Source organism: Vulpes vulpes, chromosome 12 (genome assembly GCF_048418805.1).
Source record: "Vulpes vulpes isolate BD-2025 chromosome 12, VulVul3, whole genome shotgun sequence".
Classification (NCBI taxonomy): domain Eukaryota; kingdom Metazoa; phylum Chordata; class Mammalia; order Carnivora; family Canidae; genus Vulpes; species Vulpes vulpes.
In genome coordinates, this window is record NC_132791.1 from 148,502,501 (window position 1) to 148,524,985 (window position 22,485).

A 22,485-nucleotide genomic window follows, 5' to 3' on the forward strand; every position below is an offset into this window, starting at 1 on the left:
GAGTTTTACACATACTAATTTTATTTAATTCTCACAAAAACCTTACCAGTGAGGTCGATAACTATTATTACCTCCATTTTCTAAAGGAAGGCATGAAAGCACAGAGAGGTTAAGTAACTAGGCCAAGATTGCACAGCTGGTAAAGGCAGGGCCAGGGGTCAAATCCTGGCAGTGTGGCTCTAAAGGCAGTACTCTAATGCCCTCTCCTCGTTAGAACAGTGTGACCTAGATGCCTGCCGTTAGCCTGCAGGTCATACTTCCTAGCTTTAAAAGTCTTGCTTCTTCTTAATTAGTGCCAACCCAGATCTCAGATGGACCCTTGGACCCTCCTCAAACTTACTTATAGACAACTTGTTGTCTACTTTAGTGTCTGTGCTCCTGACTTGGTCAGACCCCCAAATTTCCTCCTCCCTCACTAGCTGTCAAGTGTCCCTTCAACCCTCCCTCTCATCTGCTCAGTTTGAGGCTTTTCCACTCTTCCTAAAATGCAGACTACTCAAGAGCTGGAATCTTTATATCTTTACAACTGTTTATTGAATGTCAGACCCTGGGCCACTGTTCATTATCTCTATTCCTCACCATAAGTCAACCAGAGGGATATTGTTACCCTCATTGTATAGATGGGTGGGATGAAGTCATCTGCTGGGGGGCCAGTGCCAGTGTGTGGTGGAATCTGGGTTCAGAGCTGCTTAGCCCACCCTCAAGATCCATGCTCTATTCCCTCTTTCACATAGTTGACCTCACTTCCATGTTCACATGCTGTGAACAACCCCCACTGTCCCCAACACTGAGGCAGCCAAAGGGGGAGGAAATGGTGGAAGAAGACTCACTGATCCCCAGTGGGGCTCAGTCAGGGAACATTTTGGGGAGTATGTGTCTCCTGGGCCTGTAGAGTCAGCCACAAGGGCACAGACCTAGGACAGGCAAGAAATTTGAGCTGAACTCTGATATTAAAAAAGAGGCAGTAAGAACAGAGTGATCACTCTGAACCTGTATATTAAATGTATTTTCTTCTTGTGAAAAAAAAAAAAAAAACAACCTGCAAAAGTTATGTTTCTACATAAAGGCAGCCTGTGTTTCATAGCTATTCTAATTTATGGGCCGTACATTCCTGTGATTGTCTTGAACTGAATAGCCAAGTAAATAATCATCGAGAGCCACAGGTAAATCACTTGGAGGTGAACCGAGCCTGTCCAGGGCCTCCAGAAATGGCACAAACATTATTTCCTAATTTTGCAGATTTCTTCATCTGAGCCCAGAAAACGCCTTCTCTTGTTGGCTTTCAGGTTTGACACTTTTTTCCACTCACACCCTGAAGAGACAGTGGCAAGGTGAAACGTGAGAAGTGTTTAAAGCATTTTCAAAGATTCCCTTCTAATTTTCCTTCTCAATTCTAAGGAAATAATGCCATTCACTTCACTTCCACAAGTTCCAGCTACCAAGGAAACTGGAAATGGGAGGTGTTGTGAGGAACCCAGAGTGGGAAGACCCATACCACAGCCACACACAACCTGGGACCTGGTTAGTTTGTTTTGTTTGTTTGTTTTTAAATTTTGGTAAAATATACGTAACATAAAATTACCATTTTAACCATTTTTCAGTGTGTGATTCAGTGGCATTAAGTACATTTGTATTATTGTGTGACCATAATCACCATCCATCTCCAGAACTTTTTCCTCTTCCCAAACTGAAACTCCATTTCTATTAAACACTGTCTCCTCATTTCCTCCTTCCCCCGGGGTCTAGCAACCACCATTCTACTCTCTGGCTCTGTGAACTTGACTATACTAGGTACATGATATAAGTGGGATCCTACAGTACGGGTCCTTTTGTGACTGATTTACCTCACCTGGTATCATGTCCTCCAGTTTTATCCATGTTGTAGCTTGTGTGACCTGGCTGATGTTAAAAATGAGAACGCTGAACCGATGGAAATACTTGTTCTTATATAAGTCAACCAGAGAGGCATATTCATATCCATTTGCAGTTGTTTTAAGGAAATTTGAGCCTGAGATACAGTAATAAAGCTAAAGCATTTATTGAGCTAATACTCTGTGTAAGACCCCGTAGAGTGAATGAAGCCGCAGAAGATGCTTCTTCTCCAGGTTACAGTTTCAATTCAGCTGCTAAGTAATAAGTAACGTCAGAGTACAAATAAAAATGTAAACAGGAGTTTAAAACTGAGGGATCATCTCAGAAGGCATGATTGGGGAAGAGGTGGATTTTAGTGGGACCTTGAAGGATAGAGAATTTAGTAGAATTTAGTACAAAAGGAATGGAGCCAGAGAGAGAAAAGGAATGGAGCCAGACTAGCATGGAGTGAAAATATGTTTAATAGCAGACTGTGTCTGTCTTGTTCATTGTTTTATCTCCAGTGTCTGGTACAACAAGACGTAGTACATGTTGCATGAATAAAGGAATGCAGAGCCCAAAGATGAGGAAGCCCACAGTGAGTTTGGGAAATAGTGAGTAGACAACCTGGCTTGAGAAGGGTCCTATAGCAGAGTTGGGGCTAAAAAGAAAATGTTGGTAGACACCAGAGTGTAGAAAATGTTGACTGTCAGGCTAAGGAACTAGGACTTTATCCTGAGGGAAATAGGGAGGTATTGAGGGTGGTTGACCAGGGGAGTTCATAGTGATTATCATACTATTTCTAATCATAAGTGTCATCAAAACGCAAATACCCGCTGAGGAGCTTAAAGTGGCCGTAGCTGGGTGAATGTTAATGGAATGTGTCTTTGTTGGACTTACGCTGACCAGGCCACATCTCATTTAGAAGCATCATTTTTTGGAAGCATTTTAAAGTGACAGAAAATAGAGGAAGCTGGCAGCCAAGAGGCTAGTAATGGCAACGTTCCAGTAACCAAATACAAAACTGACCACTTATCTATGGCAATTAGAGGAAGAAGGCAGATCTTGATGCCATGGTACAAGAGAAGATCACAAAATTTAGGGATCTTGAAATTCCCTACAGAGAATCAGAAGCCAGAGACCAAATGTCAGGCCTGGCTGATAGGCCAGTAAGGGATTTTTTAAAGAAAAAGAAGAGAATGATATTTTTTGCCTTGTAGAATGTGAGGTTGGGATGAGATGCCAGACTTTCATATCCAAAGGAGAAGTACAGCTTCAGCATTAAATTTCTGGGGAGATTTGATCTGTAGCAAGGCAAAGGTAGACAGTCTCAAGACCTAGTAATGAAGGTCATAAGAACACAGGAATTATGAAGAGACAAGCAGAGGGCAGGAGAGGGAAAGACACGCAACAGGAGGTGAGAAGGGGAGACTGACTTTGTTTGCATATAACAGAAGTCACCTCAACAGGTTTAAACCAAAAAGGGGTATTTGTTTCAAGGTAACAGGATGTTTCATGGAATCCAAGAAGACAGCCAAGATTGAAAGGAAAATGGAACTAGGAACTAGGAACCAGAACCAGCAATTACCCTTTTTGTCCTGTCCCTCTCGAGGCCACCTGAACTCTCCCCTCTGCTCCCCCTTCTGCACTTGCTTTATTCTTTGCTCTGTCCTCTACACAGATAGCTGCCTCTACAGCCACAAGGATTACCTATCCCCACTTCAGAAGACTAGCAGAAACTAACTGCCCTGAATCCAATTCCAAATATTTGGGGGAGAAAATACAACTCACCTCTTAGTGCAAAGTTCTACTAGATTCCAGCTATGGGCTGGGGGTGGAGCCACATGGTATAAATATGACCCCTAAGTGCACCTTCCATGGCTGGGAAAATAGTTTTGGAAAGCAGGTGTCAGGCTGGGCAGATGCCACAGAAGGGATAGACTAAGCTGACTCTCTTAAGAGCAATAACACCCTGTCAGGGAAGAAGGGGCTGAAGGAAATGTGGCTACCTCCATGCAGAGAGGCAAAGGCTCTGGCAGCCATGAGAACAGTCTTCCAAAAGCTGAAGAGGTACTTGCATATTTGCACACACTCATGTAGGTGACAAAGGAGTAGATGAGGGAGAAACATCCCACCAACGAGGGCTGTCATGCTATGATGGGCTGATCTGTGAGCAAGGAGACTCCCCCAAGTGCAATTGGTTGAGCAGAGGCCTTTTACCCACTTAGAAGAAGGTAGATCAGAGTAGGGACTCCAGCCCTGGGGGAAGTCACTTTAGATGATCTCACCAGGCTTCTTCCAATGCTAAGATTCTGGAATATTTCCTCTTAATCACCCCAACTCCAGCCCTACCTCCCCCCTTGTCTCCTCTCTTTTAGTTTATCTAATTATAATCTAAATCAGGGTCTCTTTTTCTGGCTGAGCTTCAGGAAGTCCAAGAATGTCCTAAAATTGGATGCAAAATTGTGGGCAAGGATGGGAGGGTATGTTTGTATGTAGATTTTTCTAGAGGAAGTCTAGAGACAGGTTCAATCAAGAAACTATGACCAAGAAGAGAGTGAAAAACTATGACCTAAAGAGAAGTGGGTTGAGGCAGTTTATAATAACATTGAAATGGAAAAATGAGATGGAAGTAGGAAACAGAACTAGAAAAAGGAGAAATGAAATATATTAAAAAACCAGTAGGGTCCTCATAGCTGCCATGGTTAAATTTCAGGTTGGATTTTGAGCTTCCTGGCAGCCAAAGAAACTTGGTGTCATTTGAATGACTATAAGAAACAGCAGTTCCTCAAGAGAAACTAGGCTAATCCTAACACTGACTTTTAAAAGAAATTTCTCACCAAACAAAAATATCACAAAAGTAAATATAAGAGTAGTGACAATATTACTACTTATTGAAAATTACTTTGTGGCAGACACCAGGCTACATTATACATATTATTTCATTCAATCTTTTTTTAAAAGATTTTATTTATTTACTCATGAGAGACACAGAAAGGCAGAGACATAGGCAGAGGGAAAAGCAGGCTTCCCTTGGGGAGCTCGATGCAGGACTCAATCTCAGGACTCCAGGATCACGCCCTGAGCTGAAGGCAGATGCTCAACCACTGAGCCAACCAGATGTCCCTATTTCATTCAGTCTTGACAATCATACATTGGGCAGGCCCCATTATTAAGCTTGAGGGACTAGTGAGGAAAGTGGGGTGCAGAGAGGCCCAGAGAGGCCTCAAGCAGCTTTAAATCTGGCTGGTAAGAAAGGCCTATATAAACAAAAATTTCAAAATAATAACAGTTGTTACCACTTTTGAGAACCTACAATAGGCAAGGTTTTATTTTAGGTGCTGTATATATATTGTCTCTTTTAATTTTCCAAATAACCCTAAGATGTATGTATTACTACCTCCATATTTTTTGAAGACTAGTTCTAATTGGGTAAAGTCCAAAGTTTCTTGGCTGGCTTTCAAAGTCCTGCATAATTTGGCCTTTTCCTATCCAACATAATTTCCCATGACTGCCCCAAAGGAGGCAGCCATATCAAATGAAAAAGCATGGGATCCCAGACACTGCCATTTTCTCACTGTGCGACCTTGAGTGAGCTCCTTAACCTGTCTGAGTAAGCTTCAGTTTCCTCATCTGTAAGACAGTTACAATGACAACTACTTTTCAGGGGAGTTAAAAGAATAGAAGATTTAAGAATGTATCATCCAGGGGATCCCAGAGCAGTCTGTGGGAGGGAGGGACTGGGGTTAAGGAGCTGAGGGACTGATCTATCCATTCATTTCTCCATCCAAACAGCATTTACTGAGACTGGATGTGCTGGCTCCTATTTAGGCATCAGACGTCCAAAATGAATGGGGTGTGTCCACCCTTGAGGAAATCACAGTCTACTGGGTGGGCACACATTTACACTTGATCTTAGCCAAAAGACTGAGAAGCAATGTGGGCACACATTTAAATAGTGTCATGCAAAATGAGGAGTGGTTAGTGATGAAGGTCTGGAATAGACTTGCAGAGGTACAATTTTTTTTTTTTTTGAAGAGAGATTATATGAGCAAGACTTTATTAGAAAAGCTGGCAGAACGTGATATCTGAGTAAACTCAGGAGTGATGGAAAAAAGTTTGGGGGATAGAACTTGTCGGAGATAGAGAGGTCAGATGGAGAAGTTGATTTGGTTTAGGACATCCTAAGTCTGAGATGGTGATGAGACATCTATGTAAAAAAAATATAGTTGGCAATGACGCGGATCAGCATTGGAGTATGAGGATTGAACAGGAGATTTAAATTTAGGAATGAGAAGTAATGATGTGACCATTTTATTTTTATTTTTTTTAATTTATTTATTCATTAGAGACACACAGAAAGAGAGAGAGAGAGGCAGGCAGAGACACAGGCAGAGGAGAAGCAGGCTCCATGCTGGGAGCCCAAGGCAGGACTTGATCCCGGGACTCCAGGATCATGCCCTGAGCCGAAGGCAGGCGCCAAACTGCTGAGCCACCCAGACATCCCCTGATGTGACCATTTTAATCATAAAAATGTTGGGCTTTCTGAAGAGTTGCATTAAGATATAAAAGAAAGGCAATGACACAGCCTTGGAGGCATGAGGAGAAGGAAGAACCAACATAAGAAAGGATAGTTAGAGAGAAAGAAGAAAGGCAAGTCAGAATATCAAGTATCCTAGAAATCATTGATGGAAAGAAAGTCAAGAAGAATAACAATATTGCCTGAAAAGTCAAAAAAAATTAGGATAAGAAAAAGTAAATTTCCTTCTGCAAGAAATCACAGAGCTGCCAAAAAAGGAAAAAGCCCAGTTTCAGAGCATTATGGAAGCTGCAGGTAAAGATAAAGAAAAAAAGGTGGAGGTAGTTGTTATAAATTGCTCACCTGAGAAATTCTGCATGAAGGAGGAAAAGACTCAAAATAGTGGGTAAATGGGCCATCAGGGTCAAGCAAATGGTTCTTTTCAACTGAGAGAAATATCCTCTGAGAATGAAGCTAAACGGGAGAGATATTTTGATGTGAGGTATGGGAATGTTCTAGAACACGTACCACATAGGCTTAGTCTTCTCATATAAGATTAAGTCAGGGAGTTTCTAACTGGAATAGATGAAGGGGGGATATTCTTAATCTTGAGTAGTGAATTTGAACTTTGACATTATGAACTGTTAGAGGCCAAATCTTCATAGTTCTTTATCTCTCTAGCAGGACAGCAAGAACAGAGGAAAACAGGGAGGGGTGATGACCTGGGTCTGGTGTTGACTCCTGTCTGAAGCATGAATGAGAATCTGGAGTGTGGGCAAGGTTAGGTATCTAGGCTGGAGACTCAGTGCTGGGTAAGGATGGGTGCAGGGTCAGTAGAAGGAACTGGGTGAAGAAGGAGGTGTAAAAGTTCTGGTTTAATACACAAAGATAAACTCAAAATGGATGAAAGATCTAAATGTGAGACAAGAATCCATCAAAATCCTAGAGGAGAACACCCTTTTTGAACTTGGCCACAGCAACTTCTTGCAAGATACATCTATGAAGGCAAGGGAAACAAAGGCAAAAATGAAAACTATTGGGACTTAAGATAAAAAGCTTCTGCACAGCAAAAGAAACAGTCAACAAAACTAAAAGACAACCTACAGAATGGGAGAAGACATTTGCAAATGACATAAAGATAGGGCTAGTATCCAAGATCTTTTTTTTTTTTAAGAATTTATTTATTTATTCACAAGAGACACAGAGAGAGAGAGATAGAGGCAGAGACACAGGCAGAGGGAGAAGCAGGCCCCATGCAGGGAGCCTGACGTGGACTCCATCCGTGTCTCCAGGATCACGCCCCGGGCTGAAGGTGGCGCTAAACCGCCGAGCCACCAGGGTTGCCCTCATATCCAAGATCTATAAAGAACTTAATAAACTCAACAGCAAAAAAACAAACAATCCAGTCATGAAATGGGCAAAAGACATGAACAGAAATCTCAGAGAGGAAGACATAGACATGGCCAACAAGCACATGAGAAAATGCTCCGCATCACTTGCCATCAGGGAAATACAAATCAAAACCACAATGAGATACCACCTCACACCAGTGAGAATGGGGAAAATTAACAAGGCAGGAAACAACAAATGTTGGAGAGGATGCGGAGAAAGGGGAACCCTCTTGCACTGTTGGTGGGAATGCAAATTGGTGCAGCCACTCTGGAAAACTGTGTGGAGGTTCCTCAAAGAGTTAAAAATAGATCTGCCCTATGACCCAGCAATTGCACTGCTGGGGATTTACCCCAAAGATACAGATGCAGTGAAACGCCGGGACACCTGCACCCCGATGTTTATAGCGGCAATGTCCACAATAGCCAAACTGTGGAAGGAGCCTCGGTGTCCATCGAAAGATGAGTGGATAAAGAAGCTGTGGTCTACGTATACACTGGAATATTATTCAGCCATTAGAAACGACAAATACCCACCATTTGCTTTGTCGTGGATGGAGCTAGAGGGTATTATGCTGAGTGAAGTAAGTCAATCGGAGAAGGACAAACATTATATGGTCTCATTCATTCGGGGAATATAAAATATAGTGAAAGGGAATAAAGGGAAAGGAGAGAAAATGAGTGGGAAATATCAGAGAGGGTGACAGAACATGAGAGACTCCTAACTCTGGGAAATGAACAAGGGGTGGTGGAAGGGGAGGTGGGCGGGGGGGGGTTGGGGTGACTGGGTGACACGCACTGAGGGGGGGCACTTGGTGGGGTGAGCACTGGGTGTTATGCTATATGTTGGCAAATCAAACTCCAATTAAAAAAAAAGTTCTGCTTTAAGTGAGGTTTAGGAGAAGTAGGGGAAAAGACAGATGTATTCATTTTCTAGGGCTGCTTTAACAAATTGCTACAAATTTGATGACTTAAAACAACAGAAATGTATTCTCTCACAGATTTGAAGGCCAGAAGCTTGAAATTGAGGTGTTGGCTGAGTATTACGCCTTCTAAAGGCTTTAGGGGTGAACCTTCCTGCCTCTTCTACCTTCTGGTGGCTCCAAGCATTCTTTGGCCTGGAGGTGCATAATTCCAATGTCTAGCTCTATCTTCACATGGCCTTCTCCTCTGTGTGTCCCAAATCTCCCTCCACTTTTCTGTAATTAAGGACACTTGTCATTGGATTTAGGGCCCACCCAAATAATCCAGGATGATCGCACTTGAGATCTTTAAAATTAATGGTGACTGCAAAGACTTTCCCCCAGATAAGTTTGCATTCATAGATTCCAGGTGGACATATCTTTTGGGAGCCAACGTTCAACCCACTCCAACAGGCAAGTAAGTTGTAATTAGAATTAGGAGCCCACCTGAAGGAGAGTAGAAGTGCATCAGTGTCCCTGAGTATAGCTTTGCTCAATATATCACACATGTGCTGATGTGGGGAGGGGTCAAAAGTTCAAATTGGTTGGGAAATAATGATATTAGTAGTTGTGATGGTTAATCTTAGGGACTGGCTGTCTTAAGGAGGAGGATGGAATGAGATAGGGCTTTCTGACCACCTGCAGGTATTTCTGTAGGTAGTGAGTTCTGGGGTACCATTGCCAAGGTGCCAAAACACCAATTACCAAGACTTTGAATATTGGTGGGAAAAGCTAGAAAAAGGCTGACCCTCTTCTTTTCTATCGCACTTAGCATGAGACCTGTGGAAGAAGTCAGTTTCTTTCTCACTTCTAAGATGCTACCCGTGGTTTGTGTACCCTGAGGAGAACTTCTGTCAGTCTATCTGTCTGACTCTCTCTATCCCCCTTTCTGTCTCTCAAGTAATCTTCAAGCCAGTAGAAAACAGGACAGATTTCAAAACTTTTACCATTTCCCTTTTTAAAAACCAAGATGATAGTCTTCTCTTTTATGTTTTGGGAATATTTTTTCCTCCAGATCTCTTTTGCTTTTCTTTTATCTTCAGAGTACAGCAAAGAGCTATACCAATAGATGTTGAATGAATGAATGAATGAATGAATGAATGCATAAATGAATACATGAATAAAGTTGCATTTCCCTAGTTTCATATGCATAAAAATCACCAACAAGACTCTTATAGCAAGTGTCAAAGATGTACTTCTGGGCTCACTTGATCTGTGTCCTGTCCTTGAATTCCTGTACCAATATGGATAATAGCTCTGTGCCTTGTCAATAAGTACAGCATGTTCCATCCACTGCTGCCGAACCCTTAACAAGCCATCACAGTGGAGGTGCCTGTGTGAAGGTGACACTTGCCCCCACCAATGTCATCTAAGGAAATACCCATCTTCCCTTAAGTGTTTCTCCTCCCTGCCTTCACATATCAGTGCACTATAAATGATGATGAGGAGGGTTTGTAAATCAAGAAAAAGGCCCTGCTTTCAAGCACTCCTTAATTAGGTAGGATGGATACAGCATCCTAGTTCATTTGGACGGGACAGTAGGGAACCGTTCCATCTCCTGGATGTCCCCATCTGGGTCCTGCAGTATGTTCCCAGGGCGTGATTGCTCTGTGTAAGGAGCTTATAATTTCTAAGCTTTTCTCCCACCAGGACTGACAGGAATATTTTGCAGGTTGGGTTTGCTACTGGGTTTTACAAAAAGGTTTGACAATTCAACACAATTAAATTTTATTTAGTTATTTATATTTCACCTTGTTCTGAAAACAATTTACGGTTCCTTCTAAGACTGTATCAGTTAGATCAGGGAAAAATAAATTATAAATAAATGAGACAAAAAGTAGTATTTGAAACCTAAAACCGAGAAGACTGTCACATAGCAATGCATACTATAAAATTCTATATACTCAATATGGATGGGATTCACACTCAGGTCTGAGTGTTCTAACAAGTGCAAAAACGGAAAACCTGATCAGTCATACAATTTACAGCATCCATGAGAGAGCATACTTACGGGTCAAATACTTAAGGAAAAATCTCGCTAATCCTGATCTGAGAACAGACAGACATTTCTCCGAGGGTTCCGCTTAATGAGAGTCTCCCGTGATGAAGTCACGAACATGGCAATAAAATCTCTGCACAAACAATGCATTCTGCACAGGATTCTTCTTAGTAGAAACTTGAAATATCAACATCCCATCAGAGGTGAAGACTATAAAAGCAATTATTAGTGTATCAACATCAATTTGTAGCCAAGTCAGTGCTGGCCTGGCTTAAAGCAGGAAATGACTTTAGAGAACCTTGAAATGTGGCTGAAAAGAAGGAGCACTGGCTCCAGGTCCTATTCCCAGCACTGATGCCATGTAGGATGGTGAGAACTCAGACTTTGGGTGCAGATAAAAGTGATTTTGAATCACCACTTAATTAGCTGTGTGCCTTCAGGTATCTGCATCTCAGTTTATGTATCTGTATAATGGATGATATGATCTCTTTTGTACAGGTTGTTGTATGTGTGAAGGGCGGTATAGATGCAGTGTCCAGCACAACGTCTAGAACAAAACAGTGCATTATAAAGAGCAACTACAAAGCTTTCTGAAATATCCTTAAACTGTAAATTTACTTAGCGCAAGATGAATTTCTTGGGCCTCAGTTTCCCCAAGAAACTGGCAGAAACTTAATGATGTTGGAGAGTGAACACTGCCTAAATCCCTTTGCATCTCTAGCATTCTATTATATGATTGCATGAAATTTAAAATATAATACTTTTAAAGATTTTATTTACTTAAGAGAGAGAAAGAGCACACATGCATGAGTAGGGGGAGAGGGACAATCAGACTGTGCTGAGCACAGAGCCCAACACAGGGCTTGATCTCATGACCCTGAGACCATGACGTGAGCTGACACCAAGAATCAAATGCTTAACTAACTGTGCCACCCAGGCATCTCTAAAATATAACTTTATATCAAAAACATGAATAATAAAATTATGTTGTTACTTTTATATAAATCCTCCCCATTTTAATAATAGTCAATATCATTATGTGTGTTCTCAGGCCTACTCTAAAAGTGTGATCACATCAGTTTATCATTATGTGATGTAAAAACAAGAAAGAAGGAGTCTCTGGGTGGCTCAGGGTTAAGCATCTGCCTTCAGTTCAGGGAATGGTCCTGGAATCAAGCCCTACATCAGGCTCCCTGCTCAGCAGGGAGTCTGCTTCTCCCTCTCCCTATACTCCTCCCCCCTGCTCTCTCTTTCTTTCTCTCTCTCTCAAATAAATAAATAAAATCTTAAAAAAAAAAAAAAGCAAGAAAGAAGTTAGTGGGAAAGTCATAAATGTAGGTAACTACCACACTCCTTCAATGCCTCCCCATTGCCCAATGGGTAGGATCCCATTATCTTAGCAGAGAGACCTGGAGGCCCTGAGCATGCAGCTGCTGTCCACTCCTCCAGCCTCACTCCGGACCCTAATCAACTGCTAGTGACCCAAATTCGCAGTTTTCTTAAACTGTGCTTTACCCAGGCTGATCTTCTGCTTCCAGTATATCATCCTACCCTCCCAACTGGCTTCCAGAAATTCACTTAAAGAAATTTCTAGATGGCTAATACTAACTCCTAATTTATCTTCTTAGGAAGATTAAGTGTCAAGGAGCAAAAATCATATCCACATTAAGCTTTTTAAACTTGTTTCTGTTTTTCATTGTTTTAAAAGCAATCCTATGATTTATGAGGTACCTACAATGTGCCAGGCACTGCACTGTAAACATTACCTTTTTAATTCTTGCAAGGTTCCTTAGAGTTCAGTAACATGCCTATTTTACAGATGAGAAAACAGAGACTGAGGGAAGTTAAGTAATTTGCCCAAAATAGGACAACTAGAAGATTAGGGATGATGGGATTGGAGCCCAGGTTCTGAATCTGAAACCAGTGTGCTTTCCATCGCACCACATTGCCTTCCCAAAGTAGCAGACAGGATCCCAAGGAAGGCTGTCTACACTGCAAGATGAGTCAGACACATGGAACACAGTGACTCCTGAGGAAGTAGAAGGTAACCTGAAAGTTAATGTATTCTGTTTTCTTTTTTTTTTTTTAATTTTTTTTAAATTTTATTTATTTATGATAGGCACACAGTGAGAGAGAGAGAAGCAGAGACATAGGCAGAGGGAGAAGCAGGCTCCATGCACCGGGAGCCCGACGTGGGATTCGATCCCGGGTCTCCAGGATCGCGCCCTGGGCCAAAGGCAGGCGCCAAACCGCTGCGCCACCCAGGGATCCCCTGTATTCTGTTTTCTTGATTCCAGAGACGATTAGAGGATTATTAGCGGTCTTCCCCAACACACACACACACACACACACACACACACACTATCTCATTATCAAATCAACTGGCACTATTTGTGGAAAGTCCTATCAGTTTGTCAGTTTGTTCCTGGAATGTGCAAGAAGCCTAAGGCTGGCCCTGCTGAGATAGCTCACAACCTCACTGAGGAGAGGTGACAGGTGAGACCCATGAAACCACCAGAAAAAGATGCAGGAAGCTATATAAACCAAGTGCCAAATTATGTAGTGCAGATTACAATGCAAACTCATCTTGGAGGAGAGGAGTCAGATCAGACATCATGGAGGAGACTGGTCCTGAACCCAGTCTGGAAGCAGGACAGGTAGGGAGCCCACCCAAATTTAAGCAGAGCAGTATATGAAAAAGGAGCCCTCAGGGTGCCCAGGTGGCTCAGTCGGTTAGATGGCTGCCTTCCGCTTGGGTCATGATCTCAGGGTTTGAGGATTGAGCCCTGCATCAGGTTCCCTGCTCAGTGGGGAGCCTGCTTCTTCCCCTCTCTCTGCCTGCTGCCCTGCCCCCGCTTGTGCTCTCTCTTTCACTGTCTCTATCTCAGATAAATAAATAAAATCTTAAAAAAAGGAGCCCCCAAACCCAAAGAGGAAGCAGCATTATGAAAAAGGTAACAGAGTTGTCAGAAAAAAATGGGATTCATTATCTAAATTGTGAAATGTAATCTCAGCGCCATTTATTCTTCTATTTCTACATATTTTTCATTGGGATAGAAAACATAAAGATTACAAGTGCTATCTCATGAAGCAACTCCCACTATCATGTCCAAGTTATCAAACCTGGCCCATTGAAGAATGGGCTCCAATCCCAGCTCCCTAATCATCTAGTTGTCTTCTCTTGGGCAAATTACTTAACTTCCCTCAGCCTCTGTTTTCTCATCTGTAAAATGGGCATGTTACTGACCTCTAAGGGACCTTGCAAGAATTAAAAAGGTAATGTTTACAGTGCAGTGCCTGGCACATTCAGAGAAAATCACCTGTAGACCCATTGGATGTCCCCTCAGTATGCTCCAGACACACCAGTCTCCTTGCAGCTCCTCAAATGCCCCAGGCATAGGCCCAGTCCAGCATGGTGCTGCCTCTCTCATACCTATATGGCTCCCTCCCTCTCCTTCTTCAGAGTTTTGCTAGATCATAGAAGCCTCTTCTAACATGTTGTTGGCCTCTTACACACTTATTTTATCTCTAGAGAACTGATCATTACTAATGGAATTAGGGAACCCCAAGAGAACAGGAATTTTTGTGTTTTGTCGCTTACACTGCAGAGTTTGTGTTAAAGCTTACTTGTGTTGAAGAATATGGGTAGGACAGCCCCGGTGGCACAGCAGTTTAGCGCCGCCTGCAGCCCAGGGCGGGATCCTGGAGACCCTGGATCGAGTCCCACGTCAGGCTCTCTGCATGGTCCCTGCTTCTCCCTCTGCCTCTCTCTCTCTCTGCGTCTCTATGAATAAATAAATAAAATCTTTTTTAAAAATTTTAAAAAAAGAATATGGGTAATGCTAATTTGGATTGGCGCACCTAGTAGATGCCCAATTAACATTAGTTGAATTATGATCATCTAAAAATATAAGATTCTTCCAAATTATAGAGTCCGGAAAATGTTCCCAAAGTCTTAAAGGAATCATTCCTAAAGCTATAGGGATTTGGACTATGAGATGACATCTATGACATGAGGAGATCCCTTGGGACCATCTGATTCAGGCTCAGTCAGCTGTTGGGGCTAGAGCCTGGGGCCTCCTCCAAAGTATACCGTTTAGGAAGTGAAACCTTTAAACTGACTACAGGTCTGCTATGTGCAAAGGCCATATATTCAAAGCCTGCCCTGATCTCCCACCCATCCTTAATTCCATTGCACCCTCTGGTTCCTGTCTCCACATCCCAACATCCAAGCTCATTATAATACTACCAACAGCTAGACATTAATGTCATAGCTGCTAAGTTGACATGGGGTGGGGGTAGGAGGGTACAGGGGCCCTGCAGTAACTCCAAACCCAACTTTGTGCTGAAGGAAGTGAATGACACAGCCCTCAGGTCCCAATTTTAGCTGACTCCATGACCTAGGGAAATATACTTGGTTTTTTTTAATGATACTGCCCTGGATGAGAAGACAATCAATAATATTCTCTGATTCAAAGCAGATTCTTTTTTTCTTTTTTTCAAAACTGATTCTTAATCTGACATATATATCCTTTTTGGTTAGGCTGGGAAGACCAGGATATTAGGTTGAAACATAAAATTTGCCACTTTTGTATGTCAAAATTGGTCTAATAGCAGCAATTCCATGTGTTTTAAGAAAATCAGATACTGTGTTTTAAGTAACACTATTGTCCAGGTGAGTATAATTTCGAATATGAGACTAGTGGTTCCTAGCCCATCTTTAATTGTACAGTCCGACTAAGCTCCCAGGAGGCAATAAATACTAACATTTTTTTAAAAATTTATTTATTTATTCATGAGAGACACAGACTGAGAGAGAGAGGCAGATAGAGGCAGAGGGAGAAGCAGGCTCCTCGCAGGGAGCCTGATGTGGGACTCCATCCCGGAGCCCACTGAAAGCAGGCGCCCAACCGCTGAGCCACCCAGGCATCCCTAAATACTAACATTTAACAAGTGCCTAGGGTGTGGGAAGCACTTTCACTAATAATCGTCTTATGTGATCCTAAAGTAGATAGTTCCCTCCTGCATTCATCTTAGAATAAACAAACATATATTTGGCACTTTCTAGTCTTTCTAGTTGAGGAATCATAAAACTATGGCCCCTGGTGCCTGGGTGACTCAGTGGTTGAATGTCTGCCTTTGGCCCAGATCATGATCTCAGGGTCTTGGGATCAAGTCCCACATCAGGCTCCCCATGGGTAGCCTGCTTCTCCCTCTGCCTATGTCTCTGCCTCTCTCTGTGTGTCTCTCATGAATAAATAAAATAAAATCTTTTTAAAAAGAAAGAACTATGGCCCATGGCCCAAGCACACCTACAGCCTGTTTTTGTATACCTCAGAAACTAAGAATGGGTTTTACATATCTGAAGAGTTGTAAACACACACACACATACACACACACACAAACACACACACACACGATGCGGGGATGGTTAGGTTGTGGGGGGGGAGAAATACACAATACAGACAAATATGACCCCCAGAGCCTGAAATATTTGCTATCTGGCCCTTCACAAAATTTGTCAACCCATATTTAGATGCCAGGCATTAATGCCAGGTACGTAATATGCTAATGTAGTAAGAGAGTGAGAAGGCCCTGTAAGCTTCAGGCATGATGGCACTGGTGTTGAGTGTGGCCACAACAGCAAGCGAAGGGGAAATAACTTAGAAAGCAAAGGTTCTGGCCCCCTTTCTGTTTCTGACATTTGCTATGTGAACTGGGATAAGTTCCCTAAATTCTCCCAGGCCAGCAGTTTCTCCTATCAGATATACTACACATAAGAATGGAACTCTTTTTCTGAAGAGTCCAGGAGTTCATTAGGGCCAGTCCAGGAGCCCAGATTAGGATGTGTATTCTAGTTTGAGAGCTCATTATAATCATGATGACCCAATTACTTTTCTTCTTAAAAATTTAAGGATGCTAAAAGGGCACAAGACAAGGGACAGAGAGGCGAGGAATTGTGAGGGAATAGGGAACACATCTCCCAGACAAGAATTCAAGATGTGTTTTAGATGACAAACGTAGAATTGTCATTGGGGGGCCAGAATATTGTTTTTAAGCAGAAAGTCGTTTTCTACGTTTGAGCATCCAAATGCGAAAAGAAAAATACCAATACTACAGGCCAAATACAAAAAGGGGAGGGGGATCCAATTTTAAAAATGGTCATGGCAATGAAAAACTATAACTTCCAATGTGAACCAATTCATTGAGGCCTTAACATTCATTTGTTGGGAATGGAGGGGGCAGTAAAATCTGCCGTCAGAGCCAATTGGGGAGCGGCAGGCTGGAAAGGTCAGCTCTGGCTAGGGATGTGCAACTCCTGACTTTGTTAAAATGATGGTATTCGACAGAAGTTACATCTGAGGTCAAGTGACCGCAATAACAGGGGACAAGGAGCGCTCTCAAATCATTCTCGGGGATGAAAATGACATGAAACTGACATAATATCTGAGGTGAGATGAAACTCAAATCCTTAGCAGCTGAACACTTCACCTACTGATGGGCAGCTTGACCCTCACCAATCTCATAATCATACCCGTGTCAAGAGAGGAACAGAGTCTCCAGTAACACAAGGGCTCAGCTTTGGCTGTTTTGGGGAGGGAAGGCTTTGTCTCTGCTTCTGAAATGATGTTGTTAAAAGTTTCAATACTTGGCTTTAAACCTTTCAAATCAATGTCTTATTAGAAAAATTGGATTCCACCTACATGCATGGAATCTCTTCCCTTATGTAATTTTTCTCCACTCTGGATATTTCCTGGCTAGCATTTTAAGCAATAAAATGTGTGTTTTAGTTAGTTCAATGACTATCTTCATGTTATTTAAAGATTCAACTCAATTCTATTCAAAACATAAGGATGATCTCTAATCTGGGTTAATCTTCTAGCTTCAAAACCCCATGGGAGAAGTGTCAGGGGAGGGGCGGGAGTTGGGAAGAAAATAATGATAAATTATAATCTCTTTGCCCCCAAATAACACATATGAAAGGAGGGTGTTCTGGAGACTGTGGGATATATTAACCCATGATAAAGGACTTCAGAAAAAGGAGGCTAAACTACATTTGAATTTAAAGTAAGTGTTAAAATTAAAAGCCCAAAAGGAGAAATATTACATTTAGTCAGCTGTTACAAAAAATACTTCATGCTCTATCATCTGCCCTGTAATTGCTCTAATATGAGGCTCGTTCTGGTAGACTGTACTCCCATCTATTGGTGTGTTTAAAAGAAGTTTAAGTGTGTGTTTGTTTTTTTCATGAGAAGAGAGAGGATGAATCAAGGTGTGGTCCATTTGCATAAACACAACCATTCTGCCTCCAGAAGAGATGCTGATCTCTTCGCTGCCTATAGATGTAAGCGCCCCAAAGCCAATAAATACAGTTGTCAGCAAGGGGATGAATCAGCATGTATTTAAATCAAAGACAGCCATGAAAGACTACATTCGTTCCATTCCCAGGACCTGTCAAACCACAGAAGAGATTAAACATTTGACCCTCTTCATCCCCAACATTGCTCCACAAGAGACATTTCTGTCACTATTCCTGCCACTTGGCTTTCAAAGATGCCACAAAGCCTAGGGCGACCTCTGCTACATTTCAGTGTTGTTTATTGATTTCTGACCCAGTGCTTAATAGTTTTCCCAGTCCCCCTGAATGGCTTTTGTAAGCAATGGGGTTTGTACATCTCACCGATCAATACCTTTTATATTTACAATAAAATTGAAACTGCTTCTGCTGGGGGCGCAGCCCAGCATTTGTCATCCTTCAGCGAGGGAAAACTATGTCATTATCTGAATTAAAACATTTATTTCTGATTAAGAGAGTGTCCTATCTCATTAATTTTTCCCTTTCCAATAGAATGGGAATAGAACCCTATTGATTTTTGCACTTTTACACATCTCCACTGCTGGGAAGATAATTGAGAAGTTAGCCAGAATAAATGAAGTTTCAAGTCTAGTGGGCCAGCCAATACCTTCCAAATTCAAGGTGTTTTTATGAAGCTGGATTTTAATTTGTTGGCAAGCTGAAGCAGTGGGACTTATTCGGCTGAGTAAATTGGATTAAGAGTAGAATCGGCTGGAAGCATGTCTTGAGGAATGCTGAGGGCCTGGTTCCCCCTGGACAGCCAGAGCCTTGCTTTAGATTTATGCTAAGACAGCTTCCAAATTGCCCTCCTTCAAAACTCCCAACTCGCTTCAGGAAGTGTGGATCACTGACCCAAAAGCCTATTAACTTGTGTTTCCCTTCCTCATGCCCGTCACCTTAAAAACAACCAAGATCTAATCAGAGGTTGAACTAGACCTTCAGATTGTCGGCATCAATTGATTACACTTTATTAGAATAATGGGACTAAATCCAAGCTTCATTAAAAGGAATTCCCTCTGCTTGGAACCCTTTTTTCCGAAGACCTTTCAATTATAAGCCCTTATGGCACACATAGGCAATCATGCCCACTGATATTTTTCTCATTAGGAATTAACAGTCATTTGTCCTTATTTCCATATGCAAAGCCCAAGCCTCGTCTGCTCCTGGAAAGGACAGAAAATACACCAGTCTCTAGGGTTAAAAGGAAACAGGGGATACAGATAATTTAAAACATAGCTATCTTTGTTAATGTCTTAATTTGTTACCTTCTTTGTAATTTATTTGTCACTGGTCCATTACTTTTAACATTCACATTCACTTCTATGTATCTTTAGTTCCTCTAGGAAAAACAGGTTTCATCCTCACATTAAAGGAAAATGGGAACCAGGTTAGCTAAAGATCTTCAGGGTTATATCTAAAGATTCTTCAAGGGAAAAAATTTACCAAATGCCTTCCCTGGTGACCTGAAAATAGAGATCTGCCAAGGGAAGAGCTCGTCTAGAAACAAGGTTAAGAACCTTAGTTCATGTTTGTAATGCCACAGTGGAGGGGAATGTGAAGACCATATTTCCCCTTAAGTAAAATGAAGTAAAATGAAACATTGAAAATTAAGATTATTTCTACCAAAAAGATTTCCCAACTGGATTTATGTAACATAGGACAGTGTGAATTTGGCAGACATGCTCTTTGGTATACACGTGTGTATGCGTGTGTGTATTGGGGTGTGTGTATAATGTGTGTGTGTATGTATATATATATATAGTATAGTTACAATTATACACATGCTCAGACACACACATCTGCATCCAGAAGGAAAAAAATAGCCAAGGAAGCACTTCAAGAAGGCTTTATTTACCAGAAAAAAAAAATCAACACAGCAGATTAAAAATGCTGTGGAAGTGAAGAACTTAATTTCTGACTGCATTTTAATGCATGGTCCAAAGTACCAAAGTATGCAAAAGGTTGAATACATTTATCACAAACAGTTCTGTTTTCTCTCTTTACACCAATGAGGAATTACAGGATTACCAATGACCTTCCTCCCAATGAAGCGCCGTAATTATGGTCATTTATTATACAACCGAGATGAATGGATGGGATTTACATAGAATAAAAATATTATTTAACAGCTGCGTTATTGATGTGTGAAGTGTAATTTTAATTTATTTAAATGCTATAAATATATTGGTAATGTATTCTTTTCAAATTAACCTCCTGAACCACACACTGGCAAAACTTCAATTAATATTGTACTAAAATCTATTTTCTCATGTTATGTGGAACTGTGTATGGCTCAAAATATGTAGTGCTATGATGCCTCAGCATACGTTACCAGTGTATTGTACTTTTCTCCTTGATTCATGATTTCAATTTGGAATTGAATTTCAACTGGGATCATTTAAAAAAATATATCTTCCCTTAAATAAAGGATCCCTATTTAACTTTAAAGTTGTTTTTACTACAATTGCAAATGTAATGATTTGAGGGAAAATTCTCTATATTTATGTTCATTTAGCATATCACAATATTTTTAAATATTTAGTATATTTCCATTGAAATGATAAAATGGGGGAAATATTTAAGCAAACAGTTCTATCTAATTTGCTTAGCATATTAGCATAATCTCAATAAACCTGCAAAGAAACTGCTAGTTATACATTATGTTGCATTGCTTAGTACCAAAAACATATTGTATGTCTATCTGCAGAGATAGACTTATGTATTTTACTTCTGGGTTTATCTCTTTTGTATTCTGTCCATTTGCCCCTGGCTGTCATTATTCCATGCTCATCGACAGAAGAGTTATAGTTTGCAAAAACCTATCAGGTAGGCTGGACACTAGATAATTGAGGTGATGATCAGCCCCAGCAAAAGACAATTGATAGTGATAGTGTCGGAGGCTGCACCTAACAAGATCTGTACCCTCTGTCTCCTTTTAGCCTTTCTTTGGAATGGACCGAATATGGAATAACATGGACATGGCTGATGAGCATCCGGAGACGGGATGGCAGTGCATAATACTTCCTGGAACTGCAATAGGATGGAGGTGTCTTTTGACATTGAGGCAGGTTATTAAATAGAAGTGTGAACTATTAAGAGATGATCATGACCCTCAGTACATTTTTATCAAAGTCAAAAAATATTTGACACCACTGAGCAGCCTACCACAGGCACAAGGGGAGAAATGCTTTATTATGGAAATTTGTACTATGTTCTTCAAAACAGAAGAATTCCGAATATGTGCATTTTAAAATTTCTAACAGCTTGTAGAACTACCAGTAATTAACACCAGTTGTAAGTTAAATATGCTCTGGGATGATATTTGTAAATGAGAAGGCTGACCAACCTTAATAAGAACTTCCTAAATTAAAAATAAAAATTTAAAACTACATTTTAAAATAATGATGATTTTAAGTTGCTTATTTGCTAACATGATTTAACACAGTTTTTTCCTAGGAGGCTTTTAAAATTCACTCTCAGTTCTATTAAATGCAGGGACACGTAGGGGGTGAAGAAGATTTTTAGGTGCATACAGCAGACTTTAAATGCAGATTTTTTTTTTTTTTTTTTTTTTTACACAGACTCTAAGGTGCCTTCTCGATTTTAGTAGGTGGCTACCCTCACTTCCTAGGCTGTTTTTCTTACTTCCTGTTCACCGGTTCCTACCATTTTTTTTTTTTTAAGGTTGAGGGACCATCACAATTCTTAAGGGACCATCACTTTATAAGTCTAAATACTGCATAGTCTAACACCTTAATTGCAAGGACAAAAACCAACGCAGCCCACTGACAATGGACTTAGGCCAGAAAGGATGAAGAAAGTCCTAGTTTTGCATGGCTATTAAACACCTTATAGTCTATATAAAAATATGCCAAGTTGAGGCTTAATAGTAATAAAATAGTATGGGTAATGCCCTCAATTCTGGCTGAATGAACACTGTCCCCTGATTGGGTAATTGACAAACTACATACTGTAACACACTCCAGAATAGCCCTGCTTTTCATTACGTTGAACAATAGGTTAACTAGATAACTCTGCACTTGGCAAAATTACTTTCTACCGACTTCAAACCATCTTCTTTTCTCCTCCAGCTACTGCTCCCTGTGATATTTCGGCATTCTCCTCCCCAGCAAAGCCAGTTACATGCTAGCTCAGTGGTGCTCAGATTCTTTCTGCTTTACCTTTCCCCAGGGTCAATTGCCTTTGGGAGGGAACCAATATAGATTAACAGGAAAGATATACTACCTAATTCATGGCATTTAGAGAGGCCTTCAGATGCACACCAGCTCTTCTAGGATTGATGCTGTTTCAGAGTCCTGTCTGCAATTAGTAAATACTTCCCGGTTCTGAAAACAGTCCTTTTAGATAAAATGCAAGCAAAAGGCCTATCTTTAGAGCCTTGGGTATGT

At 41.1% G+C, this 22,485-nt stretch overlaps 1 long non-coding RNA gene across 1 annotated transcript in view; it reads left to right on the forward strand.

The window, feature by feature from the left end:
• The window catches only part of LOC140594925 (uncharacterized), a 94,819-nt gene extending 73,391 nt beyond the window's left edge, over positions 1-21,428 (forward strand). Inside the window, exon 3 of the long non-coding RNA XR_011996197.1 lies at positions 21,016-21,428. This is a non-coding gene — a long non-coding RNA (uncharacterized lncRNA). The remainder of the gene's footprint in view (positions 1-21,015) is intronic.
• The last annotated feature ends 1,057 nt before the right edge of the window (positions 21,429-22,485 follow it).